This window comes from Lagopus leucura, unplaced genomic scaffold, assembly GCF_019238085.1.
Source record: "Lagopus leucura isolate 7727_CA_CO unplaced genomic scaffold, USGS_WTPT01 Super-Scaffold_100157, whole genome shotgun sequence".
NCBI classification, from domain to species: domain Eukaryota; kingdom Metazoa; phylum Chordata; class Aves; order Galliformes; family Phasianidae; genus Lagopus; species Lagopus leucura.
The window spans coordinates 27,053,208-27,072,032 of record NW_024962334.1 but is presented as its reverse complement, the minus strand read 5'-3'; the positions used below and the strand labels follow the sequence as shown (position 1 = coordinate 27,072,032).

At 38.8% G+C, this 18,825-nt stretch overlaps 1 long non-coding RNA gene across 1 annotated transcript in view; it reads right to left on the bottom strand.

Moving 5' to 3' along the window:
* LOC122189537 overlaps positions 1-18,825 on the bottom strand; it is a 55,445-nt gene that overhangs the window by 7,762 nt on the left and 28,858 nt on the right. The window contains exon 4 of the long non-coding RNA XR_006181851.1: positions 576-656. This is a non-coding gene — a long non-coding RNA (uncharacterized LOC122189537). The remainder of the gene's footprint in view (positions 1-575; positions 657-18,825) is intronic.

Here is an 18,825-nt window from a genome sequence, read left to right as displayed (position 1 = left end):
ACATTTTTTTTCAATGACTCCTAGTCCTTGGTCACTTCTTTCTTAGCTCCAGCTTTGTTACTGTTTCCCAACACAGACTTGTTTCTCTTGTACTCAGAGCCATTTTATCCCCTTTTGTGCTCTGGAAGCAGATGTTAGTTTGGAATTGAGTGCTGTGTTAGCCAACAGTAGCAAAGGGTTTCCATTCCATGGAAATGCAGAGAGCCTACAGACCTCAGCTGCTGGCTTCATTTAGTGCTAATATTTGAAGAATTTAGGTACCAATCCTGAGCAAACCATTACTAAGAATTCACAGATTTCAAATTTTCCAAAGTTTTCATCTTGTCCGTGTCATTTTAGTGGCATGAGGTAATTAAGAAATAAATAAATAAATAAATAAATAAATAAATATTTTTTAAAACCCACATTCCTTATACAAGCATAAGTTGTCTATTACTTTTTACCCATCTGCTCCAAACTATGGTGGGCAGATGCAACAGCTAATATTCTGCAAATTTTTCTAGCATAAAAAAAAAAAAAAACAAAAAAACAAAAAACAAAAACAAAAAAAAAAAACAAAAACACAAAACACTCACATTCTTTTTGTCTTTTTGTCTTTTTCTCCCAGATGTTTTCTAAAACGTCACCAGAAGCCAGCCAGCTAGCATGGAAGATATCTGCCAAGAATGATGGGTTAATATGTCAGCACCTCAAAATAAGATCTTATGATTGAAAATATCGGAAGAAAACTGTATTTTATCTAGGACTTCATAATGAATAAATGATTTGTATAATCCCTTTTTTTCTTCATTATGTTTAATTGCATTTTTTTCTGGATGCATGAAATGGAGGAAGGTAAAACTGCAATTGAGAGATCCCACTTGCTTAAGAGAAACAAGTAAGTTACAGAACAGATAGGTTACAAAAAAACAGCTGGGAGGCAGCAATATCTTCGTCAGGATTAAACTGTTTTGTATGCTCAGTTTTCTAGAAGAGAAAATGACTGCACAGAATGGGCTTATAGATACTTGGCATTGCTTGTAGCAATCAGTGATAAGACAGAGCAAAGCCTCACATAGGTATATTGGTCCTTAGAGAATGATAGAAAGTTAGAACAGATACAAACACTTTCTTTGGCAAGACAGAACCAGAGTTTCTGAAGCACATGATTTCTGACCCAGTTGTAAAAGTCATTGTGTAACAGCAAAAAAGCATTTCAACCAGAAATGGCATCTGCACTGAGCATCAAGAATTTCTTTGTTGTCTTTTGCTTCAGCAGGCATCCTGCTTTATTGTTGTAACTGTTCTGTAATTTGGAATTAATTGTGGATGTCTGCAGTCTACAGATCTTATTTTTGAAAGAAAAAGAAGTATAAATTCTATACCGGGTAAAATAAAAATATTTATTCAAATAAACTTCTGATGCTGAAGTTGCAATTCCAGACTGAACGACATAACCTAATAGAGCGCAGATCTTATGTCAACCTTTGTGGTTTAACACAGCTCTGTAAAGGTATACTGCTTCTCTATGGTTTTCTCTGGAAAACCTTCTGTGCTGTTCTTCATGATGAGCAGTACCCTGAAGCACAAATAGTTTTGTGGTAGGAATGGTGCTGCTCTAGGATTTGGAAGTTAGGGTTAATGAGGATCTCAGATCCTACCTTTAGGTTTGCACAGTCCTGTGGCCTGAGTAAGTCAAGAAAAGATTGCATAGAAATGTGCTTCGTGTATCTTTAGTGGGAAATGAAGTTTAGATGTGCTGCAGTGTATTTATTCTTACAGTTCCCTGGTTAAATATATGTAGTTGTTGTCTTCTGATGCCTGTGGGAAATACTCAGCTCAGACTGCAACAGTGCTGCTGGATGAGCTGGAAGGTGAGGGGAAAGGTGGTGAATAGATGCATGGAAAGAAGTGGGTAAAGGCTACTCTTGTTAAAGAATGCACTTCACCAAGAATAAACCAAAAGCTGAACAGAAAGAGGTAAATGGTTAATTATAAATTAATTAATTACAAATTGTATAATATTCATGACTCCTCAGGAAGTAAACCAATGCAGTGCTCTAATTTTAACCTGAAGTCTTCGCCATTAACTGTAAATTCTGGTATTCATTAATGCAAAGCAAATAAACACAAAGGTACTCATTCATTACGAAGAAATATATGTAGCTCTGAGAAATTCAGTCTATCTTCAATGTATCCAATTAGTAAAGGGCCTGTTTTTAAGATGAAGAATTCTGAAAACTCATCCTTTTCTCCTGAAAGTTTTTTTGCCATCTTTTCTGTAATGCTGTGATATTTTTAAGCTGCAGATCTCCAATGTTGTTTTCCAAGGGAAGCTATTTCTGTGGCCTAAGTGAGCAAACTGTGCAAAACAGGCCGCAGAGCAGGAAGGGAGAACGAGTGTCCGAGGGAAAACAACCACAACTACAAACAACAATTGCAGTGAACGGACCGGGAGGAGCCTGAGGTTTTGTGACTCTCTCAAACTAGCCTTTAGAAAGCAAAAGTAGATTCAGGTCACAAACATGTTTACTTGTTGGGACAGTTTTGCGATGTGTATTTTCCTTAAGGTCTCAAGCAGGCAATTTCTGCCAAAGGGTATGAAACAGCATAAGCAATGGCTTATAATTCAGAATACTACTAATGACACCTAGGATAAGATTTTGTTAAGGAAAACTAATCACACTCTCCAGGAGCAGATCTGGTGGCCTTGATTTGTACAATGAGAATCCCTCTGAATTCAACAGAATTATTTGCCGGAGTGGAAAAGACTTAAGAGAAATAAGCCACTGATCCAAATCCTGTGTACAGTCTACAGCATTTAGTAAAGTGGATTATTCACCCACACTGCATATTCTGGTATTGATAGCAGTCACCCCCTGGCTATGTGAGTGCAGACCCAGTGGTGTCATCACTCTCCCTCTTCACTCATGGGCCTCCATAGTCTTAACAGACTCAGGGAGAAACTCACAGACATGCCTATTCAGCGGGGCAACTGTGGGCTCCTGCTCTGAATTTTGCTTTGTGTACATGGATCTGTATTCATATATAGGATCGCATCTGCTTGGCTACGAACTGTCTATTGTAAATTGCAGAAAGTGGAGGTAGCAATGAATATTTAAGCCATTTTCATCCATTAGACAGAACGTTCAATTCAGTGTGAGTCTTACTGATTTGGTCAGTCCAGCCTGAATTGATTCAGGTGTCACAGATTTCATCATTTTCCTTGAAACCTGTAAAAAATTCTGAGAATATTTGTATTATATCTGAATTTTCTTCTACTTATGTCTGAATTTCTTTTGTTGGTTTCCAGTTATGGCTTGCAGGAACTTGGCATCTGTAGAGATTCCTTCTAAAGTTAGAATGATGAGGAGGAAGAGGACACGTACATGAAAGGAAGGGTGAGGAAATCCCTTCAAAATTTGTGAGTCTACAGGAAAAACAAACAAACAAACAAACCATTGATGAGGAAGGATGTATTTTAAACAGTGGCCTGGCTACTTTTTCTCTCTCCATATAGGCTGGCAAATACCACTGGCAAAGACTAAGGAAAAAGCAGAAAATTGTTGCAAAAGGATACTTGCTCCTTTTACCCCTTTCCATCTCACCTAGATTCCTTAGATTGTGTCATCATCCTACTCTAAACATCAAAGTCCACTGGGGAGAAAACAAAGCAAGACCAAACAACAAAGTAGTTTATTAAGACTGAAAGCAAATAATATAGCAGGTAATATAATGCAACTGGAATGACAGCACTAAATAGCTGGGACATTTCTGATATAGTTGCATTTGTGGGTATTTGATTGCAGATAACAGATTTTATTTCCATCACATTAATCTCAGAGCACTGAACAAGTGAAGCAAAACAGAAGAGGAGGTCATTGGTTATTAGAAGGTGGAGAAGAGTCTGAGGGGGAACTGAAAAAATAGAAGGTGTTGCCTTCACTAAGCAGATGGCAGTTATGTTGTAAGAAAAGGATTGCTCTAGACAATGAACCAGGTTTGGAACTTTCTGCCCTCAAAAATGCAAGAACAGAGGAACTTATGGGCAGTAAATCTAGAACTGCAAAAAGAGATGGCCTTTTCTACATGATTACATTAAAGACACACCACTCGAAACGCTACTGCGTTAATGCAGTCAGTAAAAGACTGCTGTGAAAGCAAAGAATTGTTGGGATTTTTTTGTCAAGAATACTAAGACTCTCATCCTGTTACGTGTACCATAATAAAACTGTGTTGAGCTCACAATTTTACTCTGAATTTTAGAAAACGTTGCTGGAGACAACAGAAGCTAAATAAATTTCTGGGATTTTTTTTTTTAATTAATTAATTAATTGATTGATTGATTTGTTTGTTTGTTTTGTGTATGTGTGTATGTGTGTGCTGTATTTTTTATTGTTTTTGATGTTTTGTTTTTGGTTTTTGTGTTTTTTTTTCCCTAAGTTGTGTGCTGTGGGTAAATTTCATTAGGATTCTAAATAACGACTACTTTTGAGTAATGAGAATGTTGTGTTACCTTAGGTGGAAATACTCTACTGCTGTGCATGCATTTTGAAATGAAATGTTGTCTTTCTCTATTACTTTGTCATTTTTCCTTCTTTCGGATGGTTGGTTTATCAGCTTGTTATCCCTTTGAATTTTGATTTGATTTCAAACTTCTGCATTTCTCTGAAAGTGCTTTTAATTTTGCAGCAGTTTTGGTTCCATTTCTTCCTAGATTCTATGGGTTCCAGACTGGGCCCTCAGCCGTTCTCAGCTATTGGTCTTACTGTTCATGAGTTGTACATTAACAGCAGTAGCTCCAGTAAAGATTGGGCCTTCATACAATTAATCAGCAAGATTTTTAAATGCATTGTTTTTGTTTACATGTGTGGCAAAATGCCAGGCTTGCATTGATGTTAGAGATCTGCTTTTCATTCTGTTTGTCTTTGAAAATCAGTCTGAGAATCTTTTCATGGAATGTTTGCTCCTTTGCCCATAGTTTTTGTTCTTTTCAGTTTGGGTTTAAGCCATGCTGTGGGGATTGGGATGTTGTAATGCTAGCATCAAAACTGGAAAATTTTATATGGCTTCTGATATCTGAGTTAGCTTGGTGAGAATGTGCAGGCATCTTTGCCTGGAAGTACATCATGCTGTGTAAGAATTACATTTGTGTCATACACTTGCTACATGAAAATACTATTTGCACTGATATATAAGTGATACCATTCTGTGGAATTGTCAATAGACAATTATCATCAGCCAAGTTCAGTAAGGAGGAACTGGCATGATATGCATGTTTGAGGCACACATTGGCCCTTCTGTCATCGTTTCACTTCACAAGACATTTAAAGCCGTGTACCTCTGTAGTCCCCATTCTGTGGCCTCAAGAAACCTTTACTACTGCTTTTTATTCTGTATGCAAGTTGTCCATCTTTCGAAAGTGTTCATAATTATGAAATGCTGGACTCATATCACAGCAGAGGCCAGCTAGGCTTTCACACACAAGACTTTGAAGGCAATGACAAAATGATCTCCAGCATGACCACAAGAACCCATATAGGTAGTCCACTGTGGTCTCTGAAGGTCATGCAGGGTTGCATCACTAAAAGACAGAGCTCTTTATATACTTCTGTTGTGGTTTAACCCAGCAAGAAGCTGAACACCACACAGCCTTTCACTCACTCCCCCACTCCCAGTGGGATGGAGGAGAGAATCAGAAAAAAAGTAGAACTTGTACGTTGAGATAAAAACTATTTACTAAGACAGAAAAGGAAGAGAGAAATAACTGTAATTATTATATATATGTGTGTATGTGTACGCATATTTGTTTATCTACAAAACAAGTGATACGTAATAAAACTGCTCATCACCCACCAACCAGACCTCAAGAAGCATCAGTGCCCCCCGCCCCCCCCCCCCACTTCCCCTCTGTTTTATACTTTATCCACATGATGCCATATGGTGTGGAATATCCCTTTGGTCAGTTTAGTTCAGCTGTCCTGGTTCTGTCCCCTCCCAGCTCCTGCTGCCCTCCAACCTCCTTACTGCCAGGAGAGTATGAGAAGCTGAGAAACTGAAATGTCCTTGGCTCTGTGCAGCATTGCTCTCCAGCAACTAAAATGTCAATATGTTATCAACATTGTTTTTCACCTAAAGCAAAAACATTGCATCATACCAGATGCTGTGAAGAATATCAGCGCTGTCCCAGCTGAAACCAGAATAACTTGAGAAGAAAGAATTATGATTTCCACCAGAAGACCCAGAAGGAACTTGAAATGTAAACTAACAGAAAGTATGCATGTAGCTGCCGTTTTAATGGGCTTGCTATTTTGAATATGAAGATAAAAAATGATGCTGTTCTTCCATTTTCCTATCTTCTAGACTTGCATTGATTACAGTGTTGTGAGTAGTAGACCAGACCCTTTTCTATGTACGGTGATGAACGTTCAAAGACCTACCACATGAAGTCTCAGTCTTGCAATCAATCATGTGGGAAGAGATTCCCATGTGTCCAAAGGCCCAATGCAGCCAAAAGAAACATCAAAGATCACTTTTGAAGGTACAAGCTCAGAAACCAAGACAGATTTACGACTGTATTTTTCTTCCATCAAGATGCAGACATATTTTACATTTCTTTTTTTCATTCATCTCTTTTATTTTTAATATTGTTGATAATCTAAAGTGTGCAAAGAGTTCAAAATATGACCTAAGAGAAATGATATAAAAATGTATTTTAATTCCTAATATAGAGGATTATAATTATGTGATTCTGTGATTCTTTTTTCCTTCCCTGATATTTTCCAGAATGCGCTATAAAAATAAAAACTTACCACTGTCTCCTGGCATGTGGTAACATGGTACTGGCTTGCTTTATTTTTCTTTTCTAGCCAAGTCAAAGTCACTATTTTGAAAAATCAAAGCCTTTTTCTTATTTATCTTCCTCTGGATCACTTTGTCCAGAATAAGGGTTCAATATCAACAAAGAAGAGATGCAGTAACTTAGCATGTCCCTTTGTTCCCCTGTGAAGAACGCCAGCACTACGTCTTTGCTTCCATGGGTTGAATGACTGTCAGATATCAGCACATGGACATTTTTGGAACAACTCTTTCAAGTGCCATTCATATTTATACAGACTAATTTATGTGTAACTGCGGACTCTTACAATAAAGGGAGCAGAACTCCTGAATAAACCATCGTTTCCTCTACAACAGAAAGCTAGAAACAGAAGTTAGCAGAGGCCTTTAAAATAACTACTAACGTACAGAAAGCAACATAAAAATGAATCTAGCTGCTTGTTTCTTTTGATGCCTTCCTGCTGGCAAGCTGTGGGAAATCATGTAGTTTCACAATTAGGTCATTTTGGGAGCATTAAGAATACATATACATTATGATAAATAATTTCAAAAAATAAAGGAAAAAAATGCTGTGATTGGTCAGTGAAAAATGATACGGTACATATATATCATGCCTTGCAGCGTATGCTCCTATTGCAAATAGCTTACAGTGGTATGCAGCCTAGCTGAGACTCCTTAGAAGACAAGACCTTCATCTTGAGTGCCTACATGCTCTAGTCCTAAGGACTGTTCACATTATTGAGATATTCTAAGCACAGAGATCTGGGTGTGAGTGCAGCGCAGTACACGTGCCCATTCCCAAAACTAGGCTCCTGTCCCATAGAACTTCCAGTGCCAGAAGGTCTTAATTTGCTGTCATCGAGAAGGCTTGAAATTGAAACACTTGATTAAGTGATTAGCAGTTATACAGTAAGAGGTTTTGTAGTAATCATAACACACAAATAAGCCTTTAGGCTTTAAGTTTATGTTGTTTTTATTATACTGTAACTGATTTGCTATTATGTTTCCATGTGACAGATTGTTTTCTTCCCTGAGGGACACAGCCACTGCTAATATTGCCATTATGCTAATATTACCAGAGGCAATTATTGATATTGACATCACAACCTTTTTGAAAAGAAAATAATAATAATAACAATACCATTTAGGAATCCATGCCATTCATGTTCCTAGAACGAGTTAATTTTTTCACCAGTAACATGCCAATTACTTGAGTTTCCATTGATTACCCCATGCCTGTGGATACTGCCTGTCATCGCTCCTGAACACTGATTATTATGCAAGAGGCTGTCATACTGCAGAATATTTTTGCAAAACCAAACTGGTTCACTTCAGACACACAAGACCCAGGAATTCAAATGGCCAACCCCAGTCTCCAGCAACTAAACAAACCACACAGCTGAGCTCAGATATGGAAAACCCTGTAAACCAAACAACTGACTCAGGACACACAGCAAGCCAAAAAATCTCCCAGATAGTCAGGACAGCCAGCTGAGAGTGGCTAACAGGAGGCAGGAGCTACACAAAATAGAGAAAAGTAGGCAAAAATATTGAAGACTAAGGGCTAAGTGATGATTTAGTCTGAATTACTTGCAGTACAAAATATTGTGCATTATCAAGCCGCTGCTTTTTTTGCCCTCAGTGCTGTTGGAGCAGAAATGCAGTAGGAAGCATGCAAAGTTGGTGTGAGGACAGCAAGAAGCCTCAGGTGAAGGTAAGAAGCTCAGAGGGTGAAGGCACCCCAGGCATACACCAGTGCAGCCAGGTAAAGCCACGTTCCCCTGTTTACTGTTTCCCAGTTTCCCAATGTGCCTGGCCTGAAGCTCAGCTCCAGAATCATCTCATGGCATTCTCAGTTGTCATCCAGCACTAGAAAGCCTGGGGAGCAAATGAAAATGATGTCTAGCACGTGGGTGACTGCAGAAGAAGCCAAAAAGAGGGCGATTAAGCAGCGGATTAAGCATTCCCCTTTACCTTGAAAAGCCTCTGAAAGAAATGGTTTCAGGGATTAAAAATTAATGTGATTATTTTAACAAATGTTGTTTTTGAGAAGAACAACAGGAATAAGTTCCAAGCGGAGCTATCTAAGGGACTGTGAAACAATCCCTAAGAAAAATGGTCCCCAAAGATCCTTTGTTGAGTGTTATTTTAAACTTCTTTACACAAAGCGTATATAGGTGGGGATGAAATAATTCATACAATATTGAAAGACATTTATTTCCTAGTAAAACCTAGAAAACAAAGCAAACTCACATCCAAGTGTGTTAGCTTGGAAAGAAACATTCAAAATTAAAGATCTCCTTTTTTGTGTGTGCCAGAGGTCAGTAACTGTTTACAGCAGTAGAATATTTGCAGTGCCTGTATTCGTATCCTTGGAGCAGATTCTGCACACCAGCAGATGAAAAATAGAGTGTTTTCCTAAAACCTACAACGTGCATCATTTTTTGTGACCAGCAAATAACTCAGATGTCAAAAGACTCCTGCAAGCTCACTCTTTTTTGATATTGGTACTTGTTTGTTCTATTTTTATTTTTTATAAATTTGATTTAATAGCTTAAGAAAAAAGGATATTTCAGAGATGAACTAGAATATTAAGGAGGCCATTTCATGACAATTCCAGACCTTATCACAGTCTAGTTTTAATTCCTAACTCTTCCTAGGGCTGTTCTACACTTAAAATTATTTTTAATATAAAATAGATTCTAACTAGAAATAATACAACCAGAGCTGATCTGACACTGCTTTCTAACAGTGCCTAGGATCTTCACGGTTTTTAAGGTACTTACCTATCATCTTGATTAGCAGAGAAGCACCTTAAAGTCCCTTCCACTGATGAGTTACTGAGGCCCAGAGATACTACAAGTGACTGCCAAAAACATGGAAGTTGCACCTTCCAGAGCAGGTTATGCATCCAAAGAACAGATCTCAGAATTTTCCAGGCTGTCAGCTCCTACTGAATGATGGGAGTTAGGCCTGGGAATATCTGAATGTAGTAACCTTGTTAAATGAAACTAGCTTACTAACTCAGAATGTCAACAGGGGCCCAGGTCCAGGACCATTGGGCCTTTCATTAGGTATTTATTTTCCATATATGCTGTTTAGGAAGTTTGGGTATCTTTACATCTTTTGCCTGTGCAGAACAGTACCTTTTGTCTCTGAAGCGTTTTAAGATGAAAATTTGTATGTTCTTTAGGTGCTTCTGAGGTTAAGCTGTAGTTGAGCAGGAATTGGCAGGATTGCAGTCTCGGTCACAGCTACTTAAAGACCTCCCTAAGTTCCATTTTAATCACATAAACCCTTTTATAAACCTAGGCTTAATGTCCAAATCCCTCTTGGAAATTTTATCCTAAGAGAATGTCCTGAGGTCACACAGAAAACTTATGAGAGAAGGAACTGAAGTTAGGTAATGTCCTCAGGTAGTGCTCTGCCTCTCTGACTGTTCTCCATAAAAATTACTTTGTGTTGTAAGAATGCAGCTTTTGGTGCTCTGAAATTGTTAGGAATCTGCCTATTTTGAGAGCAGACTCCGGATGACTTTCAAAAAGGGGTACATATATTACAATCAAAGGCTTTAAAAACAAACAAACAAAAATGTGTAGAGAAGGCAGAAAGAAAGAAAAAAATGCTGTCCAGATCGTTTAGAGCACATTTCCCTCTCATGAGAATCACTGTTAGAAAGTCAGGAGGCACCAGAAGCAGTGGGTTTGGTGTCAGAGTCACTGTGACATTCACAGAGCCCACTTGTGACTACGAATAAAAGGAAGGTGAGAGCACTATCTGGAGCTGAACAGCAATATTAAGGACAAGGACTTCCATGGTGCACATAGCAAAGGGAGTATAGAGCAACATTGTTCTCCTTGCCCTGAAGACGAAGGATGGCTGAACACAGAGAATGAGCAAAGTCAGCTGCCTTAATTACGGAATATATTAGATGTGTTTTATGTCTTTCAACTAAATTAGTGTAGCATTTTCAATACTGTGTGCAAGAATATATAAATGATACAGTTCTTCACTGAGAACAATATAGAGATGGCACTTTGCAGTTTCACAAGTAAGCAAATTAGAAAGAAAACCCTGAAACTGTGCTGGCGTAAATTGTCCCTCCCTTAGTGAGGTCAATGAATGGTGACAGTTACAGTGCTTGAAGATTTTCATTCTCTTTCTGAGCAGCATTTATGAAAACAAACATCTTAACACCATAAATCTGACAGTAGAAACCGCTGGCTATCCCACTTGAAACCAAGAAATTAGAATGTATTCATTACAGTGCTGTGCCTGCATTAAGTTGGTTAGTCTTCTAGTTAAATGTCATTGTTTCTAACACTTGTAATTCGATGTTGTATGTTCAGCTAATGTAGAAAATTCTATTACTGTATTTAGGTTTTTCCAAATCTTCATTAGGTTCACATGAAAGCTGATGCCAAGTGTTATATAAGCAAGGAAAAAAAAACATGGTAATAATTTGGTTTGAACAAAAAGGAGAGTAAATTGATTTTTATATTCTTTATTGAATAAAACCACCTTTAAATATATCCTGTGGTTTTTATACCTTTAATCTCTCTTCCTTGCATCATTTTCTTTCCAGTCCTGTACATGAAGCCATAAACACTCCTTTATTAGAGAGAAGGAAAAAAGTAAAAAAAAGGGTGCAGTTAAAGAAGCCTTTGCCTGCTGTTTTCTCTCAGATCTCTGAAAAGTAGCTTTTAAAATAAAGCAGAAAAGACGACTGTCTGACACGTACGGAAGATTTATCATTCTTCAAATGCATTTTAATGAATGTGAAGGGTTTTAAACTCTCTGTGCCTTGTACAGCTTGCTATTCCCTTTGAAAGCAGTTTAACTTCTGTAAGTGTGCAATCTGCTGAGACTGCGAGACTGCTGAAACAATTACCAACATACCCCATCTTGTGATACTACAGGAGGAAAAAAAAGTCTAATTTTATAAGGAAATCTGTTCCAGTATCTAGATTTTGTTTTCATTAGTTGCTTATTGCATGAGATCACAGGTCAGTAGATGCACAGACCAAAGTAAAGGCTCCCCATTCCACGGTTCGCCTGCTATAGTATTCGAAACTTCAAAAAGTTTCATGCTGGACACATCAAAGATTTTTTGTTTTAATACAGTGAAGGTACATAATAGAGCTTTTGTGTTTTCTCCCAGAAGCTAATAAGCATCCTGAACTTTTAACATAAACAAAATCTCGATATTAAACTGGTTGGGCAAATTGAGCAAACCCAATGTTGTGACATGAAATAATCTCTTGTTCTCATCAGATGGAAATGAATATCCTGGCATTTTAGGTTCAGGAGCCTGAAAAAGTCAGAGCAGTTTTTGCATGTGGAAATGCATTTGGAGGAAGTAGCATCATTGAAGAAAATCAGTGAACTGATCCATTGGTACACATTTCACCTTGCCTTTAGATATGCAGCAGTTCATGGACTATGCAGGCCCTCAACTGTGCATGCAAACATATCCCAGACTGTGCATGCAAAATCATCCAGGCCACTTAGGAATGGTGAAGAGTATCTTATTGCACCGCCTCAGATTCAGCAGTGAAACGTTATTACTCGGTTGACATGACGTGTCATCATATGCCATCATGACATAAGGTGTACATGACTTGATTGAGCAAATGTGAGGAGAATCCCCCGAGAGATGGAGGAAGTGCCACAGCTCAGCATCTGCCAGACCTCCACTCCTCCTCTCAGTGACTGCAGCAAGGGCAGCTGAAAGCTCAGAGACTGATGAAAGACGGGGTTCATGCGGACGTTTGCACTGAAAATTGTGCAGTGTGAGGTCATGGGCTCTTGTGACATGAGAGAGCAGAACTGCCTCTGCTGATGCCTTGGCTAGCCTTTCAGTTTGAGGGGAGACATTTAACAAATGCTTCATGCAGAAGTTCATGGATACTCTGAGCTTGATTCTCCCGTACTATTCTGGCAATACTAGACAGCCTTGGAAATTATTGATTTGACATATGTTGGGTTAGAGCAAAAAGAACTGTCTCAGTACTGAACTTTGCAACAGGCAGTCCTGACCTTAGGACCAAGTCAGATATCTAATGGGACCACAATGACACAAATATACAGTAGACATCACGTAAATGATACGCTATGTCTTTCTTGGATGAAAGTAACTATATGAGCAATCAGAGAGATGAAAACTACCATGACACCTCAATAGAAATAATCCTTTTACATTTTGGAGCAAGAACTGTACAAGCCACTGTCAAGAATAACTGATAAGTCCACCAATGTAAGGAAGTTAAAAAAAAAATACACAACAGTTCAGGGAAATAATTAATCCTCGTTGACTGATGATTCACTACTACATCTTTGGGTCTTTCTCTTCCTGCAAGATGATGCAAGGAAGACACTGCAAAACCAAAGCCCCTTTCCCTCTGAGCCTGGCTGCTGCTTTCTTCATCTCCCATGAGTTTACAGGAGTTCTTGTGAAGCAGTGAACTGGGTAGTAGAACTGGTGGGTCAGGCCCAGCCATCTCTTGTAAGCAGTCAGCTTCAACCTGAGAAATTCTCAGCTTTTACTGCAAAAACAAGAGTTGGAAAGTGACTTTGCATCTCTGGGCAGATAAGGAGGAATTTCTCCTTTTACCTTCAAGTGCTACTGAAACATTGATAAAATTACTTTGATGACAAAAGTTAAGCAAGCAAGATTAAAACAAAACAAAACAAAAACTCAAGCAAACAAGGATTGGACAATACATGAACAATAGATCTATGTAAATTGTAATAGCTTCAAAATATATTTTAAATGAGTAGTGAGAACTTCAGAATCCATCACCCTTTATATGCCATTGCATAAGCCATCCTTAACAAGAAAAAAGGAGAGGTGAGGTGCCTTAGGGACAAGCTATCCTATAAAAGCTTATTGGAAGGATTTGTGCATTTTCCTTTGAGTCAGCTGGTATTGGTCACTAATGCAGATCAAATCAGGTGATCTTGTATGGACAGTCCACAGTTTCTGTCTCCAAAACCTAGCTGCCATGGTTTTTATGGCAGCAGATGTTACACCGTGTGCTTTGATGAGCTGGAATTTTTCCATATGTGTATTCAAATCTTCACACGTTCAGTGTGCTTGAAACTTAGAATGTCTAAAGGTAAACATCTGGCAGGAATTTAAGGGTGAGTTCAGCAAGAAAGGCTGTGCCCACACTGTTAACAGGAAGGTAGTATAACTACCTTTTCTCCCTGTAAATGGAAATGTTGTGCCCCATCAAGTGCATGCACATCTCATCTCCCACTTACAGCCCAAAGCTTAGCTGTACTTCTCATCTTTGCTGGTACTGAATTTTAACAAAGCGTGTTTCCTTCCTTCCCACACCTCACCTATGTAGGTTGCTCCAAAAGAAATGCCTCCTATTTATTTCTGTGGAAACTAAACAGATATAAAAAGGAAAAGAATGCCTCTGACATCATGGGCCAACATTATAAAGTAGGAGGCATTCGTTTTGGAGAATCTCTTGCAAAAATATATTCTTGTGACCCCAGAAGGAACTCTGACACACACAGATGTTAGGGGAAAACTTGACTGATACTGCTGGCAAATTTGGCAGAAATCTGGGTTTCCTGGGCTTGCTGCTGCAAATATTCACTGCTTCCTGATGGCCTCCATATGGAGATTTCTTTCTGAATTGCTTTATTAAGTCAAGAAAAAATGCCAACTATCAAAAGAGAGGGGGAAAAGGAAGGAAATTAAGAAGAAAATGCAGTATAGTGATAAAAGACAAAGCGCAAGCTTGAGCAGTGAAATTGTTAATTAGGAAACTGCTGCAAAGAGAGGTCTCTGTTATGTGAGTTCAAGAAAGATTTTTTTCTGAAGGATGAAATTAAGTTGTGTTAGACCACCACTTTGATTTTACCGATCCAACTAAGGGAGAGGTATTATTATTTTCATAGTAGGGGCCGATCTACTGAATTACACATTGCTGGTCTGTCACTCAAAATGACAACACAGACGGGATTTTCTTTGATCTCCAGCAGTTGATGTTCCAGACAGGAGTCCATAGGGAAGGCAACGTTAATTTTTCAGACCCTAAACCTCAGAAAATCCATGGCATTGGGAAGAGGTTATTGTAGAGCATATTTGTAAGCCACTGCCAAGTGTTGTTGATTTGCTTCCTAATAGGCATTATGATAAGAATCCGGTAAAGCTTAGAAACCAATTACCAGTTGCAGTACTACCATTACATCACAGTTTCACTGAATTTACAAACAGTTTAAAAATAAAGCAGTTAATTCTTCACGTAGGTTAGGATGGACAGCTGTCTAGCACATTCACACCAAGGGCTGTGCTTTAAGTTCAGTGTAGTTATTCTGATTTACATGTGAGAATACAGCCCCATAGTAGATCACCATACACATGCAGATGATAGCTGGAAATATGGGGGTGTATTCAAAATTTGAAATAAACATTTCTACACAAATATTTGGATGATAAAGAGTAAATGAGATTGTTTGAAAATGATGCAGCAGATTTACCAAGGCAGTCCATCTAAAACAGCTGGCCAATTTAGCCTTGGACCCTGATTTAAAGCATCAGGAGTTACCATGTAGTTTTCTGTTCCACTCGTATTTGCAAGTAAATATTTACAAGAGAGGCTCTTGAAGTGTGAAAGTGTTACTGACAGCACATAAAATAAAATAGAAGCTCTCTGAACTTTTGACAGTTTTTTTTTTTTTTTTTTTTGTCCAGTTAAATATGCAGAATATTTTTACTCTCTGGCATCTTAACTGTCAATTTGATTTCCATAATGTAAATAGCAAACAATGGAAGAAGCTGTGTTTCCACGCAGGATGTTTGTACCTGCTTATTCCCTGACTACTGACATTTCTGTTTACTTGTCAGTACAAATTAGTCATTGTAAGTATGTGCAATCACTCATACTTACATGTCAGTTTTAATAATTGCAATATCAATACAAGTTTTCCTTAGCCCAACTTGTACTCACTGAGACTTTCAGCTACCTTTGGCTCCCAAAGTTGAACAGCTGAGACTAAGTCAATACAAAGTCCGTGTTTCCCCTTACATCATGTTGAACAATAGGAAAACAGTGTTTGGAAAACAGGAACATCTCCAAAATGACAAGGAGCAGCGTGACTTGGGCAGGGAAGGTGTGGGAAAGGGACAGGCAGTGGTGCTGAGTTCATTTTGCGTGGAGCTGTCTTCTCAAGCTGGGCTCTTCAGTGCATTCCTGCCAGGAACAGCACTTTGTAATGCATACTTGACGGGCGTTGTGAAGCAAAGGTGATTCTGCTGAGAGGGGATTTGGAAGACAAGAAAGAGAAGGGGTAATCTATGTAATGCAAGAAGAGATGTTAAAAAAAAAGAAAAAAAGAAAAAAAAAGAGGCAATATAGGAAAATAATAGAAGAATGATGCATATTTTAGTGACCTTCCTATTTCCCCCTCCTTCTTCTACTACAAGACTGGAACGATATCATATTTTGAACCAAGCAGTGTTACTAGTATCTGTTTGAGTAAATAAATGATCATGTTCTCTTAATTCCAGCACATGCATTGTTAAGTCATTGCTGCACACTTTCAGTGTGAGAAAGCTAAAACTCTGCACAAGCATACAAAGATCCTTTTAACACAAATCGTGCCCTGATCATCTCGAAGAGTGGAGAAGCTTCAAAAGGACAAATTCTGTGTTCTCTGAGCTCCCACTGATGTGTGATTTCTGCCCAGTTCTGGGCTCCTCAGTTCAAGAAAGTGAGAGAACTTGGGGAGAGTCCAGCTGAAAGTCACAAAGATGATGAGGGGCCTGGGGTATCTTCCTCATGAAGGAAAGGCTGAGAGACCTGGGACTGTTCAGCCTGGAGAAGAGAAGACTGAGGGGGGATCTTAGCAATACTTATAAATGTATAAAGGGCAGGAATCAAGAAGATGGGGCTGAGCACTTTTTGTTGGTGCTCAGCAATTGGACAAGGGGCAACAGGCACAAACTTCACACATGCCGGAGAGATCTCTTAATAACTGGATGTGAAACATGTTTTGTTTTTTCTCTCCAAGGAGTTCAGTCTCAAATGCTCTGAGACAACATTCACATTTCTTCTGAATTATGAGAAGGCTAAAAGGCAGTATTTACAGCTTCTGCCATGGAGACAGTAAAAGACATGAAAAAAATAAACAGCCTCTGTTGTGGGTGATGATGCCTTGACAGAGCCAGCCCATGGATGGGGTCAATCAACCTGCGGGTTTCTTCACCACTGTCCTGCTTTGCTGGAAGCAAGCTGGGAGACATTGGGCTGAGGCACGGCCAGCCAGGAGCAGGGACACACAGGTGAGGATAAAAAAAAACAAGCATTGCCTTGGTAATGGTGTGAAGAAGAAATAAGATAAAGTAGGTCAGAATAGTAAAGGGTGCTTTTGCAGAGGGAAGAAGCAGCACAGAGCACTCTGCTTGCATAACAAATGTCTTTTACATCACAAGCATCTCTCTCCAACACTCTTTCTTGTGATGGGATTTTCAAAAGCACTCCGTTTTTGCTAATCCTTTTCCTTCAGATGCCAGTGAGATTTGCCCTTGCAACAAGAAGGTCTCACCTTTGCTTCTGTGGGAGAACTGCTCAACTAGCAGTGAATGCGAGTGCAGATCTCAGCCTGTTAGATTTTGGTTTGGCAATGAAGAGACACAACTCTACTGAAACTGCCTGATCATTTTTCCTTACTCAGCAGGCTGATTGCTGTGAGAAGACTACCTGGGTTTGCATTGGTAGAAAAAAGGCAAAAAGCACAGACCAAGTAAAGTGATTTCTACTGTAACATTAAATAATAAAAAACAACGTGATAAACAGGATCTAAAACTCCTGACAGACTTCATTTCCAGAATGGAAGGTAACATTCAATCTCCATAGTGACGCCCTATTTCTTTCACACAATAAAACCTGCTGTACTCTGTTTTTACCCACTACATCCAGCAGCAAATGCTTGAGGATTTTGAGTTAAATCCCCAAACAGTATGAGATTTTTATTTACTCTGAGTTTGGAATCTTCTTTAAAAAATGAATCATGAAGTCTTGTGTTATCATGTGACTCCAGAGAAGGATGCTTTCTAAAATCTACGATAAAAGTGAAAGAATTTGTAACATTATTAGCCCTCTTTTAACATAAAGGCTTCTCTGCTGCTACATAAAAGGTATGCTTTTAGCTCTACTGTCCACATTTTTAAGCATTTTTTTAGTATGACCTTACATTTGTAATGCTTTACAGCTCTTCTTTTTGTAATGGGTTCCACCAAGGTCAAGCTAAATGACTTCTAATTTTTATATGCATTTTGGAAATATATGTGCTGGGATACCTTGCTGGGATTTGGGAGAATTTGAGGCATTTAGCAAAAGTAGTTCACTGTCCTAATCCAACAGTTCTGGCTTTTTTCTTCACCTGCCATGCTTTCTCAAGTCTGGCATTGAGGTCTGATGAGATGTTCACTTCAATCCAGTGCTGCAGTGAAGTGACAGAAATCTGAGTGTTTTTTGTTGATATCCTCTAGTATATCCATTTAAAAGGTGAGATGGCAAGTCTTCCAGAGAGAGTTCCCAGCTCTGTAGTTCTCCTGTTGCTCTACCACCAGTCACTGCATGCTGCTGAACTTCAGAGTGTACTACAAGCACATGGTTTTGGGTCAACATAGTTGGAATTTGTAGCTCACTGATGAGAAAATTTCTATCAGTAGTAAAAGCACAAAATGATCTCGTACAGCCACACAGGCTGATTTATCTTAGCTTTCATTCAATGCCTACAGGCAATTATTAGATGAGCTAGGTCAAATGAAATCCTAATTTCATGTGGTGGCAGTACTCAGCAGTACCAATCTGCTAGCACCACGGTGGCCTGATTTCTAGAGGAGGTCAGAACAAGAAGTGTCAGGGAAGAGATGAAACAATGATATTGCACAGCACAGAAATAGCTGAGTTGTTGAAAGCAACAGATGAAAGAAAGAGAACATAAAAGAGCCTGTGTGGTGGTGGGCAATGCCGGCCTTCAGCA